This window comes from Miniopterus natalensis, chromosome 11 (genome assembly GCF_054644295.1).
Source record: "Miniopterus natalensis isolate mMinNat1 chromosome 11, mMinNat1.hap1, whole genome shotgun sequence".
NCBI classification, from domain to species: domain Eukaryota; kingdom Metazoa; phylum Chordata; class Mammalia; order Chiroptera; family Miniopteridae; genus Miniopterus; species Miniopterus natalensis.
Genome location: NC_142091.1, coordinates 26,695,880 through 26,708,818, shown reverse-complemented (window position 1 = coordinate 26,708,818; position 12,939 = coordinate 26,695,880).

Here is a 12,939-nt window from a genome sequence, read left to right as displayed (position 1 = left end):
TACCTGTTTAAAGACTCTGTTTCCAAATACAGCCATGTTCTGAGGTTGTTAGGGTTAAGACTTCTATATATGCATTTTGAGGGAATGCAATTAGTCCCTAACAGGCAACATAAACAGAATCCATTTTTTTCTGAGTCAAACACTTGACAACAGTAGTGGACCAAGAGTACTGTAGTGGGAACAATTCATCCCAGATAATCACTGATGGGTTCATTATCTGTAGAGAATTTACATATCATTTCTGGAAAAACAGATCTGGTGTTATTATTAATATTATTATTATTATTATTATCACCATGTTTTGGCAAGCTTAAACAATGTCAGTGATAAAATTCACCTCCCAGCAAAATTACTGTAAGTTCTAAATAATTGTCATGGTTACTCTTTAATTTTAATAATATAGGTGAAAGTTTCCAATCAGTACATTGTATGACATATTTTAATAATCATTATATTCTTCATGGAAGTTAATCCAAAGACTCTCTAGTCATCCAGTTGAACCCTAACATATGTAGACTCAGATACACCTGTTTCTTTCAAAAGTAATTTTGAAATAGTTCAGAAGTATTCAAACTCATGTCAGGCACAGTGTGTACCTTCTGTTCCTGTGAGAATAGGTATTCCTTCATTTAAACAGTAGGTTAGAAATAAACAACACTAGCACAGCCATTGTAAAGACCAAGAAAGAGACCTTGGGTGCTTCTGTTCTTTCATTTGTGTTGAAAGTTAAAACAAATGTGAACTATGAGGTGTAATAGTTTTGTTTGAAAAACACAAACAAAAAACCTTTAGTAAAATATATAATATACTTTGAATAGTGATTTTAAAATTTAAATGCATTTTTCTATATGTTAATTATTTTTAAATTACAAATCAAGAAAATAATGGCATCAATTGTTACATGATAATTTAGTGGGTTATACATTCCTTTGGATTCTGCCTTCAAAGCCCACCTGATTCATCTCCCTTCCTCACTATCCTCACTCCATCGCCTTATTTCAAGTCCCTATCATTCTTTGCTTAGACAAATGCAATGTTCTTCTGTTTGGTCTTCCAATCTCAAGCTTTGCCATATGTAACCACTGAAGAGAAGCGGCATAATGATTTTTTGCATTTTACTGGAAATTGTTTTGAGGGCTGTGAAAATAGATATGAGCAACTATTTAAGAAATGATGTTATTAGTTCAAGAAAAAGATGATGTTGCTTTGGGCCAGGGTTGTAGCAGGGGAGCTGGAGAGATATGGATAATTGGAGAAGTTTGTAGAAGATTGTACTAGTTTTCTAAGGCTTCCATAACAAAGGACTGCAGACTGGGAGGCTTACACGACACAAACATATTTTCTCATGATTCTGGAGGCTAGAAATCTGAAACGAAGGTATCAGCAGGGTTAGTTTCTTTTGAGGGTCTCTCTCCTTGGCTTGTGGATGGCCTGTGCCTTCACATGATTGTTCCTCTGTACGTATCTGTGTTCAAATTCCCTCACTCATTTACCTAAACCACAGATACTTTTGAGGTGAGATGCGTGACCTAATCTTACAGACCAGGAGAAATTAAATTTCACAGGCATTAGCCTATCTTTCTCAAACTCAAAATTTAAAGCTATAGGAATAAAAAACCTAAAAATTATTGACATTTTCACATAACCTCATGCTTATATTTTTGCTAAGACTTTGATCCTCAACTCGTTTCCAAGCACCAGCAGTCTGCATGGCCATTAGCAAATGGACTCACTTATACTAATAATGCAACAGAAGAGGCGCTGCTTCCTTCGTCTCACTCTCCCACTAAGCTAGCTGCTGGCTGTGCCTGTTATTACCAAGGACCCCAAGATCGGCGAGGACCACGTACTCAGGGCTCCCTGACTAATAGCACTACGAGTCAATACAAAACGATTGGCCAGTTAGCATAATGTATCTTCAGATAAGAGAAAGTTTCCCATCTGGTCACAGCTGGATTTTGAAGCCCTGGATTTTCCTGGAGCTTGTTGAGATGTGTCTCAGGAGTCATCTCCTGGATGAACTGAATATGTCATGGATCAGAGACAAGGGTTTATTTTGATATCACAGGCCCTTGATGATGCTTTGGCCGTGGGGCTCATCATGAAGAGCTGTTTGCAGTGGCGCTACTTGCAGTCCTAACAGGCCCTTCTTCAGGGTTCAAACTCGTTAAGTGGATGTTGATGAATACAGTTTCTGAAGTAGACTTTCATCTGCCTTAAAGCTGTTCAAAAAATCATTTATTCTGCATCCTCACCAAAACAGTGGGCTCACAAATGAAGAGTGCTGATTCGTTTTTGAACAAGTACGACAGATGGATAGCATTTTCCCGATATCCCTTAACTAGGAGAAGCTCACTATTCCCTAAGTCGGCTTCCCCAGTCTTCCCCAGTCACTGCTCCGTTCCCAGCCTGCATGGATGGGGAAGCCCTTAGAGAGACCATGCGGTGAAATCCAAACAGCAAAGGCTCTGGAGTAAGGAACAGCTCTGATGGATTTCTGGCTCTGTGACTTACTAACCTCTGAGCTCAGCTTCCTCATATAAAAGAATAAATGGCAATACTGCCTCACTGCATAGTTCTGAGTATTAAAACAATATATATTAAAAGTGGCTGTCACATCAAAGGCAGTCAAGTACAGATTATCGTTGTTTTATTGAGGGTTGTAACTTGATGATCCCACCTTTTGCAAGGCAGTTCAGGCCTGGGAGGGGTCCCAGGAATCAGGGGCACATTCCTTTGGGCAGGGCATCCCTCTTTGTCTTAGTCAATTAGGTGAAGATACAACAGACTCCAGAAGGGTCATTCCATTTTCTCTAGGTAACTAGAGATGTTTTCTCTAGTGATATTAAGTGAGAAAGTACCATTCTTATTCATGATTTTTTAAAATGGAATAAGTGTCCTGTTAGTTTCCTTAATGAGATTCTACTAAATTCAACTCAACAACTATCCGTTGAGTACTATCTTGTTTCACAGCCTCGCATTAATTGGTGAACAAGACAGACATAATCCTTGCCATTATGAATCCTCAGTTTCATGGGGTTTAAATAAAAATAATCAGGCAATTAAAAATGGTGTGAAACATGCTACTGTAGAGAATATATAAAATGCTATATAAACAAAATCCCAGATCTAGGCAGGGGGACAGGGAGTAGTTGTACGAAGAATAATTAAGAGTTAAGCAGGGGAATGTGATGCATGGTGTTGGGGCTGTGGGGAGCACTATTCCAGAAAGAAGGGACAGCAAAGTGGGTTGAGTGGCAAGAAAATGATGAACCAGGGAGTCTGAAGGTTCCAGCTGTGAGGAGCTCCTGCAGGGCGTTCTGCCTCAAGTGTTGGAAACTTATCCTGAAAACAAAGGGAAGCCATCAGAATGCTCCGAGCAGGGGCAGGCACAATCAGATCTGTATTTTAGAAAGATCACCATGACTATGGGTTGGAGAATGGATTCAAGGCAGCAAGACTGAAGGCAGCAAGATTGCCAGGAGGCTGCTGCAGTAGCCAGCTGAGAGAGGGTGTTTTACTAGAGAAGAGGCATAAATTTAATTCTGTATTATTATTATTTTTTAAATAATAGAAGGGGCTTTCAGGGTAACATCCATCCCACATTGTGCATAAACCTTAGCAAATTTTACCAGACACTTGGACATTTCAACTAATTGCAAGCATACTTTGTGAGTTCATTTCAACTGGTAAAGCATTCTCACATAAATAGGCTCTAGCCAGGGAATTATTTATTCAAAAAGTCTGTGAGAATTGGCGATCACAGAGCACTCTGGACTTAACAAGGCTGAAACTGCCAGTCAGGTACGGCAACTGTGACAAATAGAAAAACAACTGGAACAGACAGTAAATGTTTTCTGTGCTATAAGAAAAAGTTCTCAACAAATAAATGAAAGAACACATGAATCAATGATGTTGGCTTATCTTAGGCCTTCAAGAATGGAGATGGGCCCTGGCTAGTGTTACCCGCCCCCCCTATGGGAAAAATATCCTTGGGAGAGGATTGGAAAAAAAAATAAAAAGAATGGAGATGAGAGGGAAAATCTGAGAGGAAGTAGAAGCAAATATCTATGCTGATGAGACTGTGAGTGAAGATACCGAGGTAGGAAAGTGGGGATTGGGAGAGAGTTCTGCTGCGAAATATAAGCTGTGTGCACATACCTGGGTCGTAGGAAAGATTATCATAACAGGTAGATAAGAGTTGCAATGCAGAAAGGTTGGAGAATGAAGATTTTGAAATTTTTTTTTAAAAAGGGGTACATTGGAGATTTCTGGGTTTCAAAGTAGGTAAATCAGAGTTAGACCCATCACCTTCATGGGTTAAGTTCTTCTTTTTTTCTCTTTCTGTCCCTTTTGTCCTCTTATGTTCTGCTCTGCCTGTGTGTGTGTGTGTGTGTGTGTGTGTGCGTGCCCACGCGTGTTGCAGGGGGTTAGCAGGTTCATAATACAAAGGGAACCTTTTAGGGATTTGCTGCCCTCCGTGTGAATCTTTATTATACCTTTCTTTTAACTTTGCACTGTCTTGTTTTTGCCTCTTTGAATGCTTCACTTCAAGCCCTTCCATACTTTTCCTCGTATTATGTGGCTGCATCTCTCCCTGGCCTGTGGTGCCGTGACGCTCTGCTGGGGCCACGGCTGGCACTCTCTCAGGGCGTGTTCTCCATCACTGCCGCTCTGACCACAGCCCTTTCCGCGGACCAGCACTTCCCAGAACAGCTTCACACTCTGACATCTAGAGCAAAAACTGCGTTCCACAGCAGAAGTGGCATTTACAGTTCTGTCCTAACTGGGAGTGTCAAGAACTGGAAATCTACTCCTTGGGAAACTCCTGCTTTGAAGCAAAAAAGGCAGGCTTTTAAAATTTTCCATTAAGGGATCATCCTTCCAACAGGCAATATAAGTATGCCATTTATGGTACTTTTTAGTTTCTTCCAAAGCTCAAAGAATCTTGAAGCAGGATTGCAATGGATTCTTCTTTGATGGGGAACTACACAGCAGCAGAAGGAATTTAGACTCTCTGCCAATAGTACTGATTGGATACATAGGACCAGGTCTAAAGCAACTCTTCCATATGGAGACTACAGATTGCAGTTACCCCCACCCCTACTCATATCAAATATTTCCCCCAAAGAGGGGGAAATCCTCTTGTGACATGGAGATGGACTACAAGAGGGCCTTCATATTACCGGCCCCATTTAAATTAAGAGTTACACACTGAAGCTTTCTGGTCCATGCACTACAACCCATTATAGAGCTTTGCAAGTGTCATGGTTGAGCAAAAACTTACTTATAATTCACTGTGTGCCCAGTCTGGGGAATCACTGGCAATCCAGAAAGATATGGTCTCTTCTCTCACAGAGCTTATAGTCTAGTAGGAGAAACAGGCACATGAACCCAAATTATAATGCATTGTGATTGTGATAAGCACTCTGATGGGTGAGTGTAGGGCGCGGCAGGAGCAGAGACATATCCTTTCATAATAAGCAGTACATATAGCGTAGAGGTTTAGAGCATGAGCATACAGATGGGTTCAGAAAGCCAGCTCAAATGCTTCCTAGCTTTGTGACCTTGGGCATAACATTTAACCTCTCTAGGCCTCAGTTTCTTTATCTGTACACAGAGATGAGAAAACGCCTGTCTCATGGGGTGGCTGTGAGGATTAAATGAGAAACTACATGGAGAGCGCTTGGCACATGCCTGGCACAATTTATTGAGAGACAGTGTTTAATAAATGTTGGCTAGTTTATGTTTATCTGTGTTCCTGACACATTTATTACTTATCCAATCATGACAAACTGCTTCCTGGATCCCCAGAATGCTCTGTCTCCCTGCATCTGTTCACAATGTTCCCTCCACCTTAGTTGCCCTTTTCCTCCAACTGCATATACTAAAATCCTACCCATTTCTATTGGTTTCCTGTGACCGCCGTAACAAAATACTAGAAACTAGCTGGTTTCAAATAACAGAAATTTGTTCTGTGGTAGTTCTGAAGGCCAGAAATCTAAAATCAAGGTGTCAGCAGGGCCACACTCCCTCTGGAGGCTGCGGGGGGCCTCTTCCAGCTTCAGGTGGCTGTCCACATTCCTTGGTCTGTGTCCACATCACCTCAATCTCCGCCTCTGCGGTGACAGTGCTTCTTCCTCTTCTGTCAGATCTCTATCTCACCCTTAAGAGTACACTTAGCACTGGATTGAGTAGGACCCATCTCTGTAATACAGGGTAAACTCCTCTCAAAATTCCTTACTTAGTCACATCTTTTGCTATTTAAGGTAATGTTTACTCTTGTAACGTATAAGGTTATAGTCATAGGTTCTGGGGAATAGAACATGGACACATCTTTTGGGGCTGCCATTCAGCCCACTAGACCATGTCTTAAGAACCAAATAAAAGCCACTTCCAGAATGCAGCCCTCCCTGATAGCTTCCAGCTCGGAGTAGTCTAGCCACAATCTGAGAATTTATAGCACTTTATTTTTACATTTCTCAATACCCCTTTATTTGTTAGCTTTTAAAAGCAGTTATTTTTCTGCAAATAAAATTTTTTCTACCAGACATTTTGCAAAGAAAGCTAAACCAAAAAAATATAAATTTCCTTCCAAACTAAAGAGTATATATTTCTTTTTTTCAATTACAGTTTGCATTCAATAGTATTTTGTATTAGAAGGGTGTATATTTATTTGTTTGTATTTATTTATTTATTTACTTACTTATTTATTTTAAGTTCCTTGACTTTAGGGACCATAGCACTCCAACTTTATGTGCCTATGATGACTACCAAACTCTTTAGCATATAATAGACTGAAGTTAATCTTTGTTGCATGGATGGATCACTGGATAGACAGGTGTATAGATGACTGATTTTTTTTCAGCTTTTGAAAGTAGTTCTGTTTCAGAAGCATTCAGTAGCAAATATATTTGACCACAGTTTTTGACAGAGTAGCCCTCTGAAGATACCGTCAAGTAGAATAGCTTTCTGGTATTAGGCTGTGATCTTCGGATTCTGAATGATTCCTTCTAATATCTCCCAGAAAAAGAGATTATTCACTGACATACATTTTCTCTTCATGTCATGTAAAATGGAAAATATGTGTCTTTTTCATAGTGGCTGGAGACTTCATAACTTCTTGGACAATGCCAGTCAACACTCTAGGTGTTGGCTTAGAGCTAGGGAGGTCCACTTAGCAATCAGCAGGACACATAACCAAATCACAGCATCTGCCACACTGCCCTGCTAGCTTCTAGTTATCTATGGTCACTGTGAAGCCTGTAGGGGAAAGTGTAGTTATAAAGTATGGTAATAATGATGCCCTTTGTCGGACAATCATTTTGTAAAGTGAAAGCAATGATTGATCTGACAGGCTAAAGCACAGGCCATCTGCAGTCTGTCTAAAGGATGTGTCCAGCTGGAACATCAGACTCAGGCTCTTTCCAACTCGACCTTTTTCCTGAGCAGTGGGAAGGAACATGGGCTTATGGTGCTGGGATCCAGCTGCGTTTTCACTCATAAGCTCCTCTACGTGCTGATCTACATTCCTCTCTGCTAACAAGGTCCCAGCAGTTGAAGGACTTTCTGATAGCTGGCTAGTCTCGGAGTTTGATCTTTGAGGTGTGTTAAACATCTCAAGAGGGAATGTGGAAATGCCAGTGAGGGAGGTGTCACTAGAATTCTAGGAGGAGCTCAATATTGACCTATGAGGGCTCAAAGCCAGAAGATCTGACCATGACTCTCAGGAAGGGTGCAGTAAGAGACAATCTCCACCCCCCACCCCAAAGCCAAAATAGCTTGGATCTCCTCTGGGCACCTGTGTGCATGTGCCTGATTTCTACGAAGGACAGAGCTTAAGCACTGTTTCTGGACTCAGTCCATCGCTTTGGATATAACTCCCCATCCCCTCTCACTTTGTTTTGTGATTACTTACAGATATTGTTTTTCAAAATCTGTTAAGTGGTGGTCAATGCTTTATAGTTTTTTTATTGAAATAATTCTTTTGGAAGTAAGAGGTGTTTAGGAAACAAATAAATAGAAAGAGTAACAAATAAAGATACAAACTTTTTTCAAAGATTAAAATGTGGAGAAATGGCAGTTTTTAAAAAAAGAAAAGATGGATTAACCTGCTAGAAAAAGAAATGCCCTTGGTTTGAAAGAGGTGGACTACAGTTCAACCTTGCCATCTTAAGTAAGCCACTTATTTTCCCTATGACTGTGTTTCTTCTGGCCTATAACAAACATATTTAAGCACCTGTTAAGTATAAAGAACTGTGCTAGAAAACATCATAAAAGCTAACATTTTATGGAGATGCCCCTATGTACTAGGAATAACACCCAGCCTTCTACAAGCATTATGTCATTTGACGTCATATCAACTCAATAAAGGCAGTATATCTTCACCCCATTTTACAGAGCGGAAAACTAGTATTAAAACTAGTATTTGCATAATGGTAAGCTGTGGAGCTATTATTCAAACCAAAACCCTGAGTTAACACAATGAATTTCCTTCAAGTAGCCCAGGACAGACAATTGCCACCTTGTTTGGGCAATAAATAGAAGGGAAAAACTTGAGGGGAAGAAAGCAAAAAGAACAGACTTTAAAATCATGTTTTGGTAACTTGGAAAAAGAATGATCAGTAAAAAAAAGATAGCATGAAAATGAAGAATAAAACTTATGGAGACCATACTGTCTGAAGAGTTCATTATAAATTCCACCCGCGGATGCCGAATGTTCCTCTCATATGTGTAATGATTTCCTATTTATTAGTTTGGTCCACGCACAAACTCCTCCAGTGCCAGCAGGAAAGCTTCTAAAATATTCCTGATTATACCATGGCCCTGAATGAGCAACACAGTCACACGAACACATGGCTAAAAATGTACTCCGGCCTTCAGAAGAGAAGATGTTTGACAGCTCTGCTTCAACTATGTGACAGTTCTCTATTCAAGGTTTGCATCAGAATATTTGTACTCCTCATTGGGAACAGATGGACAATCAGTTTAGCCATGAAAATGAACCCAGGCATAGCAGCCAACGATACAGAGTAGAAAGAAGGCAAGTCCAGGGGAAGCATAGGAGGCGATGGGCATTGGAGCTAAGGGAACCTGCATACACTCAGCATATTTCTCCATCTCCCCACTTGCTTGTTTGTTGAGGATTTAAAGCTAATGTACAAGGCAGAAGAGCTCATTCTTTTTTCTTTTCTTTTTTTAATATATCTTTATTGATTTCAGAGAGAGGAAAGGAGAGAGAGAGAGAGAGAAACATCAGTGATGAGAGTCATTGATCAAGCCCGCAACCCAGGCGTGTGCCCTGACCGGGAATCGAACCCTGACCGCCTGGATCTTAGGTCGATGCTCAACCGCTGAGCCGGGCCCGGCCGGGCAGAGCTCATTCTTTACAGACAACTTCTCACTGAAGGCCCAACGTGGACATCATGTCCATGCTGCTGCTTTCTCTGGCTAAGGAACTGATTAGCTTGCCGCTGCTTTGTGCATTATATTAAAAAGCTTCTATCCATTTTTATACTTAATTATACACTCACAGTCTGCCTTCCTAAATGAATTATGAAGCTCTGATACATGTGCACTATAATAGAAAGAATACGGATGTGTAAGTCAGAGAGAATCATCCAAGGTCAGAACCTGAAAGACGTAAAGCCAATTAGTTAACCTTTCGAACTGCCTTTCCCTCCTCTGCCAACTGGAGCGATGATAAGATCTGTTGATTAGAGTTCATGTGAGGAGAAATCAAGAGAGTACGTGGGAAATGTTAGCACAGTTCCAGTCACTCGACAAAGCGTAATTATTTTTTTTATTCTTGGGTCGCTAACACCAAGTGCCACAAAATATGCATGCGCCCCCAAATGCTGGTTATTAAATGAATGGACACCATTTTTCTATGGCTAATAATCAGATTAATCAATGTAATAAAACTACACAGAAACCATCGGCAATAACCAATTATTGGTGAAAAACAATTTGAGGATTGATGCAATATGTCCTGCGAGGTTTCCCAGGTCTTGGTGGTCCTGTTGAGTGTGTCAAGGTTACTGAAGTGAAATATGAGTGGAGACCCCCTCTCCCCAGGCATCCAGTGCATTAGTAATATTCTTCCTTTATTGCCAGATTAAGGTCATCACTCACTAGTGAGTGCCTCCAGCTTAGACTGCCCTGGGGTAGCCCCAGGATCTTAAGCAAATTGTTGTTTCCACATCTTTAAAGAGGCAATAATAAATGTGTTTTATAAGGATCTAATAAGGTTTAAATTTGAAAACATGAATAGTGTGACTGCATGAAATATACTATTAATGCAAACTTTTTCTCCCTCCTTCCCACCTTTCTCACCCTTCTGATAGGCTTGTCCTGCTAAAAAGAAAAGATGGAAATTCTAGACTCAGCCACACCAAGGTGTCACTAATGACTCGTTGTTCAGAGTTTTTCCCCTTCGGGTCCCAGCCTCTGGTTCAACTTTCCTGACAGCTGGGATCACTTAATTCCCACATGCACATTCAGACCTGCTCCAGCTCCTAGCAGTGCCTTGCTTTCCTGCCAGATGGATTTAAACACCTCTCTCAAACATGGGGTAGGGGGAGAGAAAGAAAATAAACCATTCACAAATCCACCTATCCATCCCCCCATGCTATATTTCAGTAAACATTTAAGGAATAGATATCATGTGCCAGGCCCTGAGCTAAGTACTAGAGACACAAAGACAAAAAGTAATAATAATAATAATAATAATAATAATAATAATAATAATAATAATACATGGACCATGCCCGGCAGTTGCTCACCATTTAGTGAGGGAGACAGAAATAGAAACAGATTCCTGCAATGCATCATGATGAGTGCAACATAAGAGGCGGGGGCAAGCTACAGTGGGGGATGCTTCAACTGGGTCATAAAGAAAAGACTTGGTTCAGCCATCTCAAGTACTAGTTCTCATTTCTGAACGGTCTTATTAGCCTTCTTAGCACCCCCATGCTTCCAGGACAGAAGTCCTACTTTGCTCTATCGGTGCGTCTCCCAGAGACGGAAGTTTGCCCCTAGTGTCCAATCCGACGGTGAAGGCCCACCCCAGGTTACTAGGCCACCCTGATGTTTCCGCCTGCCTGGGTTGAGACCGCCTCTGCAGAATGACCCAGCGTCAGCCTTCTGGCCTTGTCCGGGCTCTGCATCTTTCTCCACGTTACTCTGGAATGAATGCGTGCTTTCGTGCCAGACTAGGATTTCTCTCAGCACCTACAGTGACTTCTTCCACCCTCACCACCCCCTCCAGTCGAATCTTAGCAGCATTTCCAGGTGATCTTATGTACTCTGAAGCCTGAGAACCACCCATACAGAAGGCAAGTGACACACCTACCTATAGCTGGGAAATAAAGGCTCCTTGGATTCTTTCCCATAACTCTTCTTTCACCCTGTCTGGTGACAGAAAAGCATTCAGGGTCAATAATTTCTGATTATTTGCTACGTACCTGAAACTTAGGGTAAGGGGATATTGAGGAGGTAATGTTGAATGACTGCACAGCCCCTGGGTCTCCCCAAAGTCACATCTGTGACCCACACTCTAGCACAGCTCTTCCCAGAGTGTGAGCAGTGTTAGACATGGAGGTGGTAGCTGTCTCCAGTGTCCCATTGCTCAACAACAACAACAAAAAGCTGTTGTTGTAGAGGTCCCATTATTCGAAGGTAATAAAATTAAACAAAGATCAATAGTTGGGCAGATTTCTTTCCCATTTTAACTCCCTCTGATTCTCACAACCTCTTAGGAGAGATATATATTAAACATAATTATACTTAAAAAAACTTTCAAGAACAGCTATGACAAGTGCTAAAAATAAAATTATCTACTATATGCCAGGCATTGTGCTACTTACAAAGCCCAAGACAAGGAGGATTAGAGACAATTTCTGCCTTATGTCACTCACAGTATAGAAAGAAAATACAGTATAAAATTACTTTAAAATATAAATTATAAAATGTGCTATATTTAAGTGATCAATTCTGCTTCAGGATGGAGTGTGGAAGAAGACTTTCCAAAGGCCCAGGATGCAACCTGAAATATGAGTTCCACATTTTATACGGTGTTGATGTGAAATCATATTCACCTAGTTACCTTCACCTGTACATCAGAGTAGTAACACTTTGGACATATCTCAACGGGGCAGCATTTTTCAAGAAACGTGTATTTCAAGACCTCCACAGGCCTGATGACAAAGAGAGGACTATGCAGCTATGACGGCGGATGGGGCTAACATTATGCTGAGCTTCGTGCTAAGACTGTTATACATGGCATCGTAAGTAATTCTCACAAACGCCCTCTAATGCGGCCATTATTATCAGCCTTAGCTTTCAGATGAAGAAACTGAGCTCCACATACAAGTCTTAACTTGCTAGATCGGGTGGCAGGAAGCGACAGAACTGGGGTTTGAGGTCTCTCTCGCTCCAGCGCCCCTAATAATTCCCGCTATGATTTGCCATCTTGAGTAACCTCTTCATTCCCTCTGAGCTTTGTCTTTTCTTTTGTTTAGTTTAGTATTTTATTGGCAGGATTTTTCTGGGTCTTTTAGATTCATGCTAATGCATATTGACTGATGCCAGGTGCTCTGCTGGGGATACTGATGAAAACAAAACCTCCACCCCAAGAGGATTTTAATGTTTGAAATCACCTCCCACCATCTTGTGATTAAAAACATGGTCCCATTAATTCTCAGGTCCTCCAGAACCTGTCTTTCATTTAATAAATAAAATCATAAGAAACACGTACTTACACCAGGCACAAGGAACACAAGCTCAGTAAGAAATGGTCTTTGCCCTCAAGGGGCTCCCAGTCTGGCAGTGGGAAAATGAGATTTTAAGGGAACAGAATCATTAATGCAATGGCATAAATAGGACTGGGGGTGCTGTGCAAACTCAGATAGGAAAGAGGGGCACACAGGGCTTCCTGGA